The sequence below is a fragment of the Topomyia yanbarensis genome, chromosome 2, assembly GCF_030247195.1.
Source record: "Topomyia yanbarensis strain Yona2022 chromosome 2, ASM3024719v1, whole genome shotgun sequence".
Taxonomy (NCBI): domain Eukaryota; kingdom Metazoa; phylum Arthropoda; class Insecta; order Diptera; family Culicidae; genus Topomyia; species Topomyia yanbarensis.
Window position 1 is genome coordinate 460,131,238 of NC_080671.1, and position 16,548 is coordinate 460,147,785.

The window sequence follows — 16,548 nt, forward strand, 5'->3', positions numbered from 1 at the left end:
GCGAATAAATTTGGCTGTTTTTTGCAATAAGAGTAGAGTAATAGGAGAATGTAGTAGATAAGTAAGGCTATAAAGAAAAATAAATAATATAATTATCTTAAAATGTACTTACAAAATGCCTACGACGGTGATATACATCACTGAAATTTATTAAACAGAATTATAGAACAAAACAAAAACAAAAACTGACGTTTCCTATATTATATTGTTTTACTGTGAAGTGCGCTATTAATATAGGAAATATCGTTTAGGGTTGGAGTCTCGGGAGAGCTTAAAAATGATGTGTATGTGAAGATGGATATGAATCATTGATCAAGGTAGTTGCTTAAAGGTATAGGCCATGCACTGAATTAAAAGTGCTTTCGAGAGTTTTGTTTGAAAGCTGTTAGAAGAGAGATATCCGAGAACGAGCATAAGTTGTGTTCATACAATAATGGATAAACGGTCAACCAATGAACGTGTGTGCGTGTTTTTAGTGAAAGAAATTTTAGTATGTGTAATGCATAAGGTATCGTTAAAAGATTTGATTCGACATTCAGAAAACTAACTTTAGAGCGAACAGACGCGTTTAAAATTTTCTCGACGCTGAAAAAAAATGGACGGTGAGAACATGGTCGGTTACCACAGTGTACTAACGGGAAGCAAAGCCGGTCACTTCCTTAAAGCTGTATCAACGATTATGGAGCAAGATTAATTCTCATCGAGAAGACACCTCCATTCTTTTCGGTGCCAGGAGGCGTTCTGCAATAGCAGAAAGTTGCCGAAGCTCAACCTGTACTAAGTTGAAGCTCTGGTTTAAATTTCACATTAGATTTTTGGTGTTCCTGGAAAGAAACTTCATAACTCCATGTTTGATGTCAAGTGTCTAACACCAGAAGCACTTTGTTTCAGCTATCTGTCAGAGCTTCCTTGAGTTGTTATATTTGGCGAACCCTCAAATGGAAAATTTAAGCCTTCACGGCATTCTCTTCCGCCTATAGTTTTTAAGAGAAAGAAAAGAGGATCATCACCGTCTTTCTGAGTCAAGTGATGATTTGTCGTGATAAGTGTGGTGCGGCTCTTTTAGTATTTGCTTAGAGTGTCTTTTAAGGGAACGCTTCAGATTCCTTGAGCTCTATTTTTATACGTGGGGCGTAACAATAGGTAATGTACAATTGTCAAACCGAGCTTATTGCTACAGTGGCCCATTTGTTTGTATTTAGTTTAATGCTGCAGTACATGACGCGCGGTACAAACAGTCGAGTACGCGAACGATTCTTGTGAATTAAGACATGTTGACGTGGTAGTTAAATGCAAAGCAGTTTCGCCAGATATCACCCAAAACGAGTTTGAAGGGACACACAATTATGTCCCGTCCAGTCGATGATCACTCCGTCGATCTCAACTTAGTAAGTGGGCATGTAGACGTGATAGTTCTTCATTAAAGCAGCGTCGTTTGCTTGCCTTAGACAGAATATCATATTTTTGATGTTATCTGGGCGAATTTTCAAGCTATCTGTCTTGGTGGAACTTTTCTGCTTACGTCTTTTCGAAGTCTTTAGAATTATTAGCGAATCCGAAAGAAGATCAATGTGCATGATTTTAAGCGGGAAGTCGAAGTTTTTGACGACGAATCTGGTTCGATATCCATTTTTTTAGGTGAGACTGGAAATATAATAAATTGAAAGACAAGCCAACGGTGCAACAGCAATTGACACGAAAAATATGTAAAAACTTGATCAGCAATAGATCATAAAAGCACCTTTGATTTCATTCGCGTATGTAAAAAGATGTCGTGATTGAACTTGGAGTAGAAATGCAAACCTAACGATACGCAGTGTAATGAACAATCCACCAACCAGGTCGCAGCCTTTATGCCATTGATCTTGATATACAGTCTCCTGAATAAATGCTTTCTCCGTCACCTTCAAACGTCTAGCGTCAACTGATTTTGCTGTATGATAGAGACGGGTTAAATTCCCTCACAAATCGTCTGCTCAATAAACCGATCTGCGCAACTGATTTCTCAGTCTTAAAAAAAAATATCCCGTCCGTCACTTAAACATACCTGACTTCGAATGTATTACAAATAAATCTGTGGAGAACTTATAATAGACTGGAAAATTTCTCTTTTCTACATCGCTGCGATTTTTCGATTATTCTTATAAAAGTCATACGCACTACGAAGTTTAATAAATATTGCTTAAATTCCGGATTCTATATCCTGCTCCGCGGAAAGGCCTTATGCGTGTTGTAGCCTTCGGATTATCCAGTGTTTCATTCACGTTTGGTGCGGAATGCGACAGTGTTTGCTATTGCAGCGCTGCTGGAGCTGATTGATTTTTATTTTCGTTCTCCTTCCTACACTTATCAACTCTCAAGACTCAGAAGAGCGAATTAAACGATACACAGAATTTTAAATTAATTGCAAATTTCTAAATGCCTAATGGAACAATATTCGGCTGTGACGAACAAAGTTAGGGTCGTGATAGCCGGCTCAAAGAAAAATAAGTATGCCTCTTCCGGTCGTTGTACGATGGAATATTTAGTCTATCTACCGGCTAGCAAAGTAGAAATAGTTAGCGTGGTCAACAATGAGAGTTTAAAAAACCAAATATTTGCTGGAATATATCGTAGGTTGTTTTAAGGACCCCTTCATTAAGCCAGTAAAATACTGGATTGCAAGCGCTTGCTCATACCTCCAATCGAATTTTTTCGGGTGACTTTCGCTGGAACCACTTCGGCGAGCTACATACTCTTTCAAAACATTCGTCTACCCGCCCGTATGTACAGCGGGTGATGAACTGCCTTAATTGCAAACAATTGGGTCACTCAGCCATCCATTGTAGCTATAAGAGCGGCTGTGAAAAATGCGGCGAGCATAATAACCATGAGTCTTGCAATTGAAATCCTAAAAATTGACTTTACTGTGATTTCTCGACATGTAAACTATACGGCGATAAACTAAAACGTTCCTTCAAGGAACATTCCACACAATCTTTTGCAGTAATGCTAAAGAAAGCTACACCACCATTAACAACAAACCTCCTTACTTCTGACGTTGTAGAAGTTGGAGAAAGAGGAGAAACATTTTTTTTCATAAACTTGTTTGTGAATGTTTGAAGGTGTCTTTTGTGGGGGCTCCTAAAATAACACCTTTTTGGAAGGGCTGCAAGAAATCCGAAGCGAGTACTTCCTGGTCTCGGCAAATTAAGACATGACAAGGAATTCCCAGCACTTCCCGGAACATCAAAAACCCTAAGAGTTGTTTGTATTTCAGAGCTCGAGAATGATCTATGTGCTGACGGCTCAACAACTAGCGGAGATCCTGGAGTAAATTAATGAGAGCAAACTGGCAAATAGTGGATTATGTGTATGTGATTTGTCTGCTTCAGTTTTTCCATGAACAATTATCAAACCTGATGTCAAGTCGATTCAAATTAATTTATATTAAAAAAAAAAAGCGGTTTAAAATTCCGCAATTGTTAAAACAAACATCCAGCTAAAAGAATGACTAGTGAATTTTAAGATTTTTCCCTCTTATCTTTATTTTAGAGTTGTCACATGTGAAGCACGTGCCTAGTATTGTTATTGGACAAGAATCTTTTTGCCTGGACCAACTTGTTGAACGTTCTCAGCACAAACTGTCCTACATGTTCGAACTAGATAAAGACGGGAATTGTAAGTCAGCTCCTTTTTCATCTTTAGCAAATGTTCCACATCACGAATACTCGGTTTCCTGCGAAAAGACTGGAAGTCAATGGTCACTGTTTGGTCGATGAACAAGGTTTTGTAGCGCTTATTGTTCATGCAATGCACATAAAAAAGTATTTATTTTTGTCGTTCGCTTTGCGCTGGTTCGGACACAAGCAGAAAGCATACTAAGTATCGCGACTGATGTGTTTAGTGATTAGAAATAGACTGTTTAAATATGTCGGTCTGATAAAAACTTCTCATAAATGTATTCTGTACAATCAGGTGAAACAACTAAGTGATCACTTTCTAAGTGATCTTCAATTTCAGTGATTGCTGTCATTTAGTGATATATAATTATTAGTTAAAACAATCTCGAATGTATTTTATTATCGATTATTTATTCATATATTTTGTTACGATATATTCAATGGGTCTAATGCTAGTAGTTTGTATCATATGAATTATTTAGGTTAATATTAGTTATATAGCTTTGACCACAACCATCATTTGACATATCAGTTTGATAAGTTTGTTTCGTTATTAGTTTTAATTTTATAAAATTAATATAAAAACCACCTCTCTATTCCTATAAGTATGGGCTCGTAGTCATGTTGAACTGTATATTTATATATATGTGGTTATAAAAATGCATATTTCTTGTTTTTTTTCTGTATCTATAAGAGATTGTAAAATAAATATTCTGAAATAATGTTCACAACACTTTCTGCATGCGCATAAATTTCTATATGTCCATACGTAACACATTATTTTTGGAATTAATGTCAATACTAATGGATCGCTACCACATCTTAGTACAATATTTGGAAAGTATAAATTTGGTTTGTTGGTTCCTCATATTGCTAGCCATTAAATTAACTACGAAGTTTTTTTTTGTTCTTTTCTATGCATGTAAATATTAACGAGTCGTTGATATAAAAGCGGTTTATTTCACTCATGAACCTGGGCTTAAAACAGAAACGGCTATTCGACTATCTGTCAACAGTCAGAAGTTTACGCGCAAAACACTTACAAATAGAATATATATAGTTTTTTTTTATTCAATGATTGGTTCAAAACCTCTCTTTCTTCTGTAGTTGTCAATTTTTTACTCACTATTAATTTCACTCATATTTTCCTTTCGTTAAGCGCCTTCATTTTTTTCATGGTTTGGTTTGTTGTTTTTTTTCTCTTCTGTGTCTGGTATATAAAGATTCCCTTCCCAAATATTCACTATCGAATCACTGTAGAATCACATTCTACTCTATGAAAACTACAACCGGTTAATTGGTGACTTTGTTCGTTAATCTTGCCTGAAACGTGGTAAATAAACTCCATCTCTTTTTGTTCGAATGGACAGTGTGGTGCATTTATTATGTTTTAGAAAAGGTCGGAAAAGTGTGATATGGGACATTTTTTTTCGCATTTGACTCATATTGTTAGTTAATTTCTTTCTGTAATCCGCTGTGGACGAATGTGCGACGAGCCGGCGCAGGTGGTTAGGGTTGCAACCGAAAACCGGCTACAACCCTGTTTGCCTTGAGTCAGTTTGAAGCTGTTTGACTTGGTTTTTTTTTGGTTGATGCACGTGAGAAATTCCAATGCAAAATATTCTATCTACGTTTGAGCCACAATATGTAAATCTTTTTACGTCGAGTCGAAAATGGAATTTGTTGCAATTATTGTTATAGAATAGACAATGTTTGAAAAGTTTGATTTGCTCTTAAAGTTCCTAATTTCGGAGGATGGTACAAGGAGTATACAGTGTTTTTTTTTCTTGGAATTTAGTGCATTTTTCCTTTTTTTCAAAATGAAAGCCAACATAAGGATCAATGTTAAATGGTTTAAACTATGGCAAGAGTTCCAAGTACGTCGTAGATAAAGTGAAAACAACAGCATATGTTTGATTGTTTGCTTACGTCATATGTTCGTAGGAAAGATACACCAAAAATCTAGTACATAATTTTATTCTCATACCACATGCTTAGTGAATGAGTTTGGATGCCGATTATATCGTTGAGTTACTCCATAGATGCGGACGTATGTATAACGTTATTTAAAGTTATTTAGATTCGTTTTTGTTTTTTTTTCGGTACACAATTTAGTCTTCGGTAGGTGGACTATAATCATATACATTTCGCACAGTGATAAGCGAGCAAAACAAAAAAAAAATCTAGCGCCTTCCAGGACCAAAACATTTACAGTCACCGAGCGCTGCATGTCAGAAGCACCAAAATAAGTAGCATCGTGCTGGTTAATGGACGCCATTTAACACTACCACCGTGCTGCATGGCAGCAGGATTTTCACCTGAAAAGTAGAAGTTTTAGTAGGATTAAAATATGATTTCGTTAGACATACTACAAGAAACACAAATTCATCACTCAAACTCAATCACACAACTGCCGAAAAATCTGAAATCATAGTTACCGTTGAGAACGTGAACCGACACGGTTGCCTGGGTGATGTCTGCCAGTGCACAGGTGTAATTGCCGGTATCGTACCGATTGGCGTTCGCTATGTACAAGCGGCTCATGGCACCCCCAGTGAGCAGATCCGTTTTTACACTGGAAAGATTGTCATTGGTTAGTTTTTAGTTACATTGGGAAATGTTTGGTAGATGTTTCAACAGATATTGAAACCTCTTAGAATTGATTCAATTAGGCACAAGATCCAATAATATTCGCATGAATCGGTTTGGCTCGGCTTCCAAAAAGTGACACTCATAAAATTTAAATCTTAGCATTACAGATTTACAACTTGTTGCCGTTTTATTTTGATAAATGGCGCACCTGAAAAAAAAGTTTAAAAACAAGGCTTGAGCCATGAGCTTCCCGAAGTCGCGGGTCTTTTCTCCTCCCAGCGAATAAAAGAAGGCAGTTATTCTGTGCATGTAGTTGTTCCTTTTATCGACGGTGAAGCACTTCTAGCATCGACTAAGAACTTCTTGGAATCTAACAGTTTACAGTTTACAGCTTACTTCATAGATGTCGTTTTCGTCCAAATTTCGCCACTACAATTTTTGTACAGCTATCGCTCTCCCACAATGTCCACGCGGACTTTACCGATTTTTTCCAGGCAATTTCCTCAAGTCTTCAAGAAAAATACAAATAAAGATACACATTAAAAAGAAATATGTCAGGAAAAATACGGATTTTCCACCATGTTAGACTGGTTTGTCGCTGGCTAGGAGCGGAAGGACCGAATACATTTTTTTCACATATTGTGCAGAAGTTTTCTTAGATATTTGTGAAAACATCTCATTTCTGAACAAAACAAGGAAATTTAAAATGGGCTTCTCTAAAATCAGAGATATGAATTGATGACAGATTCTTTTGAACTTGTCCTACTATGCTCAAGTCAGTTGTTCGTTTCATCATTCATTCATACAGCAAAGCCGCTCAATCATTTACTGTTCATTTTCATCTCCATTGGCATTCTCTCCACTACGGCGCTGGCTTTTTTGAGAGCAAAAACACTCGGAACATACTTCTCGCTGTTTATGAACGCTCAAAATAACTCGACATGTTAACATTTACGATTGAACAGAGAAACGGACAAAAATCTAAAACGAAAAAAACAGATTTTTTCCGCACCGTTTATTAGATCTTCATGAAAATCAATCAGCAGTACTGTAATAATATTCTACATAAGCTGATTGATTTTCATGAATATCCAACAAGCAGTGTGGAAAAAACTGCTTTTTTTCGTTTTCGATTTTTGACCGTTTCTCTGTTCAACCTTAAACTAAAGTGGTCACTACAGAGCAAATGACGGCTTTAGTTAGTGAATGGAAGTATTCGCATTTGCGTGAAAACATCGTTAGCTCAAAAGGGAAAGATCGAAGGAGGCTTTGAATTTGAATCTTGTTTGCGGTAGATTCAATTGAAAGTTGGCATTTATTATAACACAAAAGTAGCCTATGAATTTTCGGAAATTCAAGAATAGTTGGATGCGAAAAGTGGAAAACTGTGACGTCTGTAGCCTTCAATATCAAGAGCCAGACTATTGAGCCACCGTGCTGAAGTTTGGACTGTCAGACGAACGAGTAGGTAGAATAAGCTTGAACTCAACATGTCAGTAGATATGTCAACTAACCTTTAGGCAGTAAAGTTACCGTAATAATATTCACTCGAAATACTTATCGTTAATTACAGTTCAATAATAAATGTATCCGATACAGTGCTTGACATAGGAATTGAATTAGGAGACTGAATGTAGCATGTCTGTAATAACCTACGTACTTGGAACTATTGAGAACCAGAGCTACAGGTCCAAAGCCCTGGTAAAGGAGAACGGTTGTGATGATCTGGGCCGCGGTCACCACGTAAAGCAAAAATGGTCATAACCCCAAGTCCAAGGTTATGACCTTTTTTGCTTTACGTGGTGACCGCCAGGGCCGGCGGAAAGCGTGGGTAGTATGGGTAGTACTACCCACTCGAAAATAACCGAGTGGGTAATTACCCACTCGAAATTTTGAACCGTTTCAAAAAATTTAGATGTGCAACGCATGTATCTCGCACTACACACATTTGAAAACATCGATGTACCACAATTACATTTACATAAACGAACGTAATTTAATGTGAATGTAATGTAAGCGTGTGCAAAAGGGAAGAAATCCTTACTAATGGACCCCTCACCCTATGCTTACTACCCACTCGGGCGTAAAGTGTTTCGCCGCCCCTGGTGACCGCGGCCCAGATCATCACGACCCGTGCCGAGGGATGAGTGATCGAGGGGGTGCAAAAGATGCTCGATCGTTAATGGAGCCTGTGGGGTACCTGGGCAACCCCCACAGTAAGCGTCCCTTACCACGTTACTGCGGAACTCTGGCGTGGCGTACATTTCTTTCTCGCGCTACTCGTGGGATCAATGAGCGACGTGAAAAATAATAAAAACAAACAAACGGAGATGCCGAACCCCTTTGCTAAAGGGGGTTTGATGAGGTCTCCCCCCCGTGGGGACGGTAGTGGAGCGACGAGGGCTGTATCCGACAGCACCAGTGACCCCCCAGCAGTGGTTGATAATAGCCCTACCAACGCGCTGGACGGGCCACTAACCGCGATGCGTAAAGTGGTGGAGCAGCTCGATAGTATAATCGAGTTCACTAACGCGTAGCAAAATATCAGCAAGGAGCTGAAACAGAGCCTGCTGGTGCTCCGGAAGGCTGTTCGTGTCGCAAGACAGGAACAGCAGGCTTAGGCCAAGAGGGTGGAATGTCGGGAAGTCCGACAGAGGAATCCAGACAGTGGCCTCCAAGAGGGAGGGAAGAGAGAAGGCCGACATAGGTACCCAGAAAGGGGCCTTCCCCTTCTATGGAGCAGCCAAGTCGCTCGAAGCGGCGGCTGAGTTCCTCTCGAAAGACAAGGGCAAGCGCAAGACGACGTCGAACGCGAAGCGCCCTAGGAAGTCACCAGGTGAGGGTGCAAAAAATAACACCATACGGCGTGTAACCGTCACGACAAAACGTCGTTTGGTCGAGGTAAATCGGGGCGCAGGCACCAGCTACTTGGTGCAACCGGGGCAGGGGGCGTAAACCCCTGGACGTTGGTCACTAAGAAGAAGCCGACACCGACACCGGATGCACCGCGTCCCGCGAAGGAGGTCAAGGACAGAGGCGAGGCCTTGTGGTTAAAGACCGACAAGGACAAATATGTCCTAAAGTCGATGAGGGCGGCCGAAAGCCTCTCGGTCCTCGGGCAAGACGTGCGCAGCGTGAGATGCACCAATACAGGCGAAATGCTTTTGGCGCTGAAGCGAGGCGCACAATCCAGTGCAGTCTATGAGGCCTTGGCCCAACAGGTCCTGGGTGAAGGCGCCCAGGTGAGGTCGTTAGAAGCGGAAATTACTCTCCAATGTAAACAACTGGACGAGTTCACGACCGCAGACGATGTCGTCGCAGCCGTCAAGGAATAATGCGACATAACAATTGAGCGGGCCTCTGTGCGCTTGAGAGGTGGACCCTCCGGCACGCAAGTAGCCTACCTCAGGCTACTGAAGGCAGCTGCAAAAAAGGTACCGTGATAGGTAAACTGAAGATCGGCTGGTCTGTATGCCCAGTTAGCATACCCCAGCCGCATTCAGTGGATAGGTGCTATCGGTGCCTTGAGTCCGGCCATAAGTCGTACGAACGTAAGGGTACAGGCAGGAGTAAATTATGTCGTCGCTTGGGCGAGGAGAGGCATAAGGAGCGGGGCTGCACTAAGGCGCATATCTGCACCGCTAAGAAGCAAGCCCGTAACCACGCTATGGGCGGAACTTCGTGTCCCTTCGGTGAGGCAAATAAGAAGAAGCCGTGAACGTCACACAGCTAAATCTTAACCATTGTGCAGCAGCCGAACAGCTGCTGTGGCAGTCGATCTCGGAGTCGAGGACAGATGTCGCCCTCCTATCCGCCCCGTACAACATCCCTGCCGGCAACGGCAATTGGGTGTCGGACGGGTCTGGGATGGTTGCAATCTGTACAACGGGACGGTTCCCGTCCCCGGCCAAGATCAATGGTGTGTTCTATTGTAGCTGCTACGCTCCACCAAGGTGGCCCATAGATCAGTTCAACCCGATGATCGACAGGCTCTCGTCGGACCTAGTGGGCCGGAAACCGGTAGTCATAGCGGGAGACTTTAATGCTTGGGCAGTAGAGTGTGGCAGCCGCTGTACAAATAGCAGGGGCCAAGCGCTAATGGAGGCGCTTGCGAAACTCGATTCTGTGTTAGCCAATAAGTGCTCCGCTAGCACATTCCGTAGAAACGGAGTGGAGGCATGGATTGACGTAACATTTGCCAGCCCGAGTCTGGTTCCAGGCATGGAATGGAGGGTAGACGAAGGCTACACCCATAGCGATCATTTAGCAATCCGCTTTAGGATCAACTATGGTGTGCAGCATCCGAGGGCGGGAGATCCCTGTAAGGTACGCGGGTGGAAGTCCAATCACTTCGACAGCGAAGCTTTTACCGCCGCCCTGGGACTGGAGGCCAACACCGACAGTCTAAGCGGGGATGCGCTGGTAGCTGTTCTATCACACGCGTGCGACGCCACTATGCCGAGAAAAACACTGCCAAGAAACGGTAGATGCCCGGTATACTGGTGGAGTGCCGAGATTGCAGCTCTACGATCAGCCTGCCTCAGAGCTAGACGTAGGATGCAAAGAGCTCGCACCGAGGATGCAAGAGAGAACCGCCGTGAAGTGTTTCGAGCTGCGAAATTGGCCCTTAACAAGGCCATTAAAAGTAGCAAGAGAGCGTGTTTCGACAACCTGTGTGAAAGTGCCAACGTGAATCCGTGGGGTGACGCCTACAGAATCGTGATGGCCAAGACCAAATGGGGCATTTCACCCCCAGAACGATCTCCTGACCGGTTGGCGACGATTATCGAAGCACTCTTCCCGTCTCGAGTCACAAGCCCCTGGCCACCTGCACTACGAGACAGTGCGGGCACGGCCGAAATGGTGACTCTGGTGATAAACAGCGCTCTCAAGGCAGCGATCATAGCGAACCCGAACATGTTCAGGCTAGCTATGCAGAGATGCCTTGACGAGTGCCGTTTCCCCGATAGATGGAAAAGGCAGAAATTGGTGCTGTTGCCGAAGCCCGGGAAGCCGCCAGGCGACCCATCGGCGTACAGACCAATCTGTCTGATCGACACGACTGGCAAACTGCTTGAGAGGATCATCCTCAACAGGCTAACCCCGTACGCGGGAGGTACGGACGGTCTGTCAAGCAACCAGTTTGGCTTTTGGAAGGGTAAGTCCACAGTGGACGCTCTCAACTCAGTGATAAAAACTGCCGAGATAGCGTTCCAACGGAAAAGGCGAGGTATTCGATACTGTGCGTTAGTGACACTTGACGTGAAGAACGCATTCAGCAGCGCAAGCTGGGATGCCATCGCGCTCTCGTTACACCGGCTTAGCCTACCGGTGGGTCTGTACCGGATCCTGGAAAGTTACTTCCAAAACCGCGTACTGCTATACGAGACCGATGCCGGTCAGAAAAGGGTTCCGATTACCGCCGGAGTCCCGCAGGGCTCGAACCTAGGCGCGGTGCTATGGAACCTCATGTATGACGGGGTTCTGAGACTGAAGTTCCCTCCTGGGGTCAAGATCGACGTAACCTTGGAGGTCTACGGGGAGTCAATTCCTGAGGTAGAACTAACCGCAGAACACGTGATTAGCACGGTGGAGGAATGGATGGGCGCGAAAGCCCTGGAGCTCGCTCATCATAAGACGGAGGTAGTTATCGTCAACAACCGCAAGTCGGCACAACATGCAGTTATCCATGTGGGAGAAGTCGCGATCACTTCACAGTGGAGTCTGAAGTCTCTCGGAGTCATTATAGACGACAAGCTGACCTTCGGCAGCCACGTCGACTATACATGCAAGAGAGCGTCGACTGCTGTTGCGGTTCTATCGAGGATGATGTCCAACAGCTCAAAAGTGTGCGCCAGTAGACGTAGGCTACTGGCAGGCGTTGCCGTATCTATCCTCAGGTACGGCGACCCGTCATGGTCAAGAGCACTGAGGGCAACCAGTTACCTACGGAAATTGGAGAGCACCTACCGCGTGATGTGCCTCAGAATGATATCTGCTTACCGCACGGTATCACACGATGGATCCTGCATGATAGCGAACATGATGGGCTGGTCATCCGAGAAGATGAGGAGTGCTTCGAGCTACGTGAAAATAGAGGAGCCCGCGAGCGCAGCAGGGTGACCTCGGTCGCCAGATGGCAGCGTGAGTGGGAAAACTCCTCGAAAGGTAGGTGGACCCATCCCATGGGGAAGTTCACTTCCATCTGACATAATTCCTGTCAGGCCATTGCTGTTTCCGACAGTTCCTCCACAGGTTCGGGCACGCGGAGGTCCCAGCCTGCCCGGACTGCCCAGGTGTAGACGAAACTGCCGAACACATATTGTTCGTATGTCCTCGGTTCGACGTCGAAAGAAGAGCAATACTTGACGTCTGTGGCTGGGACACAACCCCTGATACCCTTATTCAGCGGATGTGTCAATCGGGGGAGAAGTGGAACGCAGTCTCGACTGCAACCACCCAGATTGTCTGTAGGCTACAGGGAATCTGGCGCACCGAGCAACAGACAACGGGCACGACTAACTAGTGATTGGTTAGTTGGAGCGGAAAGGGCCGAGCGCGAAAAAGTGAGTGAATGGTCTGTTCATGCTGAAGCAGGTTTGGCGCAGCGACTGGCAACCGCGTAAGGGGTAAACCCAGCCACCCCGAAGCAAGGCAGAAGAGCGAGTGTATAGGCGTATATGTAGACTGCCTCATGCCAAGATGGGAGGGTCGTAGTGGGACTCAGCTATTGACGCCTCGTGGCGTGGTAGAGGAGCGAAAGGGTGATCATTCAAGTCAGCCTCACATGGTATGTTAGAGGCTAGCACAAAAGTAAGCCTAGCAAGGAATGAAAAAGGTGAGCACACAAGTCAGCCTCATGTGGAGTGTTAGAGAGTGAATCAAGGTGCGATAGAGAGAGCACCCAAGTAAGCCTCATACAGGACGTATGAACGCGTGAGCGAGAGTGAATGAGTACATCAAGTACAACCATCCCCCCAGAAGTAATACCGAGAGGTAGTTCCTGGGGGGAACGATTGCGGAGCCCAATGGAGTTTAGTCGGTATTAATGGCTGGTCACCATTCGAGTCCGACACGCCCCCAGTGCACCCCGTGTGGTAGATTGGACCCTACCAATAGCACGTGAACTGGACTAGTAGGGTAGATGTACTATAATTCGCCCCCCTAAAGCATTTGTTTTAAAAAAAAACGTGAATTTATAACACTATTGAACTGGTATAACTAATTTGATTTTATCATTCTTTTCAGGTATCATATAATAACAATTAATCCTTATTGAAAGTTATTAAAAACATTCAATTAACGGAAAAATAACAATATTCTGAATCAAGATCTGTTTTAATTTTCGTCCCCCCAAATTTTATCTTCGCCCCCCTCTTGTTCTATTGTTTCGCCCCCGTGCTTCCAGGCACAATTTCACGAATTCTATCAAGCTACAATATCACAGAATAGGCAATAGAGAAAAGTTTAGACAAATCCAGGTTGTGTTGTCAATAGCCAAGTATTAAAGAAATACTACATTATCTTAAAAACGCTTGTATTCATTCTATCTATTTACGATTTTGGATTTAAGATAGTACCACTTTCCATCTACAACGGGTGAAAGGGATCAACCTTCGTTAACTAAATGAAATTACTAGAAAAATGCTCTAAATGCTTGAAAAATTAGGACACCCCAAAGCTTCCCTCTACCAAAATAGTTACAGTGAAGATTGTCTGATTCTACCATGAAATGCATTTGGAAACTCTTTTTTTTCTTAAAAGTTATTTTCGAAATGCCAGCTGATATTCTTTTAGTAAATCGTGTATGGAACAGTTAGATTTTTTGTAGTAGACTAGAAGTAACAAAAGCATTTCGTTCAAATATTTCGAATATTTCCAAAATGACTTCAGATAGCGGAACATGGGAGAAAGCCTTCAATCCTTCAAAAGTCGATGAGATATAATATGCAAAGTTATTGTGCGTGTTCATGAATTTTTGCAAAATTTTTAATTTAATTTTTCAAAAGTTATAAAAGTGTTTCTGTGATAGTTTTTTTTGGTTAAGTCTCCCCACTGCGGGGAAGAATTTCGAAAAGTCATAACAAAAAATAATGACATTTTTCCATATTGTCGAGATCATTAGGTAGCAGTAAAAATATAGAAGGGTAAATTTCGAATTTTTATGAATTTATTTTTAAGGATTAACTGTACTGCTTACATTGCATGTTCACACGTCACGAAATCAGTCATATTATTGCTAACTTTGTTTACTAATACTAAAATATTTTGACTGATGTTTGAGGTGGGATTATCATATCAAGAATTATGTATTTTTCTTCAGCTTATTGCAATTTGGTCGTCTCCCCATTAAATCTTGGTCAAGTCTCCCCATCATTGGTTTGATAAAAAATATATAATTTAAAGCAAATCCATTAATTACGGAATATTTTCTACGAGGAAAGGATTTTTCATTCCAATCTTTTAAAATTACCTTTAGGGGTCGAAACAAGTATAAAAATATTTTTGAAAAAAATTTAAGAACCGAATAGAAGACGTCATAGCCAAAAATAGAATCTTGCGCTTGGTCAAGTCTCCCCATGTTTCCCTACTCACTTATATTAATCACAGACAGAAACTCCGTTGTATTTGTTTTCAATAACCCTAATAATACTTTCCATTTGAATTAATTTTTGTCTTGTTTCTCTATAAGCTATTAACAAGATGAATGGAGAGGTTGTATTTTGATAGGTTTTGCCTACCTTGCAGAGAACGCTCGAACCTGCTCTATATTTTATGTACTCTTTAGAATGCGCATATCATGAATATATAAGGGAACCCGGGGCTTTTAAGACCGTGGGGGACCCCTTCGATTTCTCAGAAAATCGTAAGACTTTTTGACTGTCGTACATATTCGTGGAAGCGCCATTCTGAAACATTAATTTTGACAGATGAATCTCATGAATCTTTTTAAGGAGTTTCTACATTGTTTAAAAATTTATTGCAAAAGATCTAAAAAATGTAATCGAAGCAGTGCAAATGATTTTTATTTCTCCAAAAATAGCTGTGGTTTCAAACTAACAATTAAGACCTTTGACCGATAAATTATTTCACGTCTACCAACCTAAAGGTCGCTTTGCTTAGGTAGGTCCGAATAGCCCCGGATTCCCCTATACATTCGTACAACACCAAACAATACGTTTGCGAAATGTTTTAAAAATGCTATTAAAGTAGTTAAATTGAATTAATAACATATTTTAGAAATCGAGTGCAACTGCGCGGGATTCGAAAATATGTAGATTGCAGAATCTCACTTTCTTCACTGCAACTGTTTAGGTAGGTGGCAGTCTGCAGCGCTCTGATTTTTCCAGCATTTCAGTTAGAGATGTGAACCTTAGAAAGTGAGATATTTTCATTCGAAAAACGCAAATAGCTCTGTTACTGTCTACATAACTTTCTAAAACATTAGAAATCGCTCCATAAAAGAAATTGTGGTGAAAAAACTGTTTTGAGGGACCTTTAACAAACAGCGCCTTATATCTCGAAAACCAAAAGTCTCCGAAAGAAATCTTCGTGGTATGTTTTTCTACAACTTTACTGAAGTGAATGTTTTTCTGTCTGAATATTTGGAGACAATAAATTTTGTAACACACTATTAGGGGGATCAATCATCGGTCTGATAGGATCGGAAAAAAGGGGAGTTTCATTTCAAGAAATTTCCTCAGAGACAGCACAAAGCTAAAATCCATAGTTTTGGCGAAATAAAAAAAACTGCCTTTTTGCCCTGGGTCACTGTGGAACGGGGCGAAGATAGAAACACATAGAAAGAAAAGAATGCTATATGGGATTTCATCAGGGGCGAAGATTAGAATTGAGTTTCATTTTGCATTAATTTTCGCCACATTTTTAAATTGTTCAAACTTCATGAAATAATGGTAATAATAGCGGATGTTCGTTGATATGTATTCCTGCGATGCTCAAAATCATTGCTATCGAATATTCTAACGCTCAATCATAAAATCTATACATTTTTCCCAGTGATAGAAATCATGACCATTTTTAGTTTTCAGGAATGTTGGTGCTCTACAGGTATGACTCTATTTACGATTAAAAATGTGATATGAACTATTCTTATTTAAATTAGTGTAGTTTGCATAGTTTAATCATCTTAGTTTGTTTTTTAATATTCGTCGAAAAGTAAAGTCTTGATCGTAAAGCAGATAGAATTATTTTTAGTTATTCTATAAGGGGGGCGAAATTGGGGAGGGGGCGAAGAATGATACGTCTACCCTACGTAAATGTATTCTCCATTGTA

The 16,548-nt window shown here is 41.8% G+C and overlaps 1 long non-coding RNA gene across 1 annotated transcript; it reads left to right on the top strand.

Moving 5' to 3' along the window:
- Positions 1–552: 552 nt before the first annotated feature.
- LOC131682970 (uncharacterized) lies at positions 553–3,656 on the top strand. Its single transcript, XR_009304291.1, has 3 exons — positions 553–602; positions 3,260–3,352; positions 3,535–3,656. It is a non-coding gene; the product is annotated as an uncharacterized LOC131682970 (long non-coding RNA).
- Positions 3,657–16,548: the final 12,892 nt, after the last annotated feature.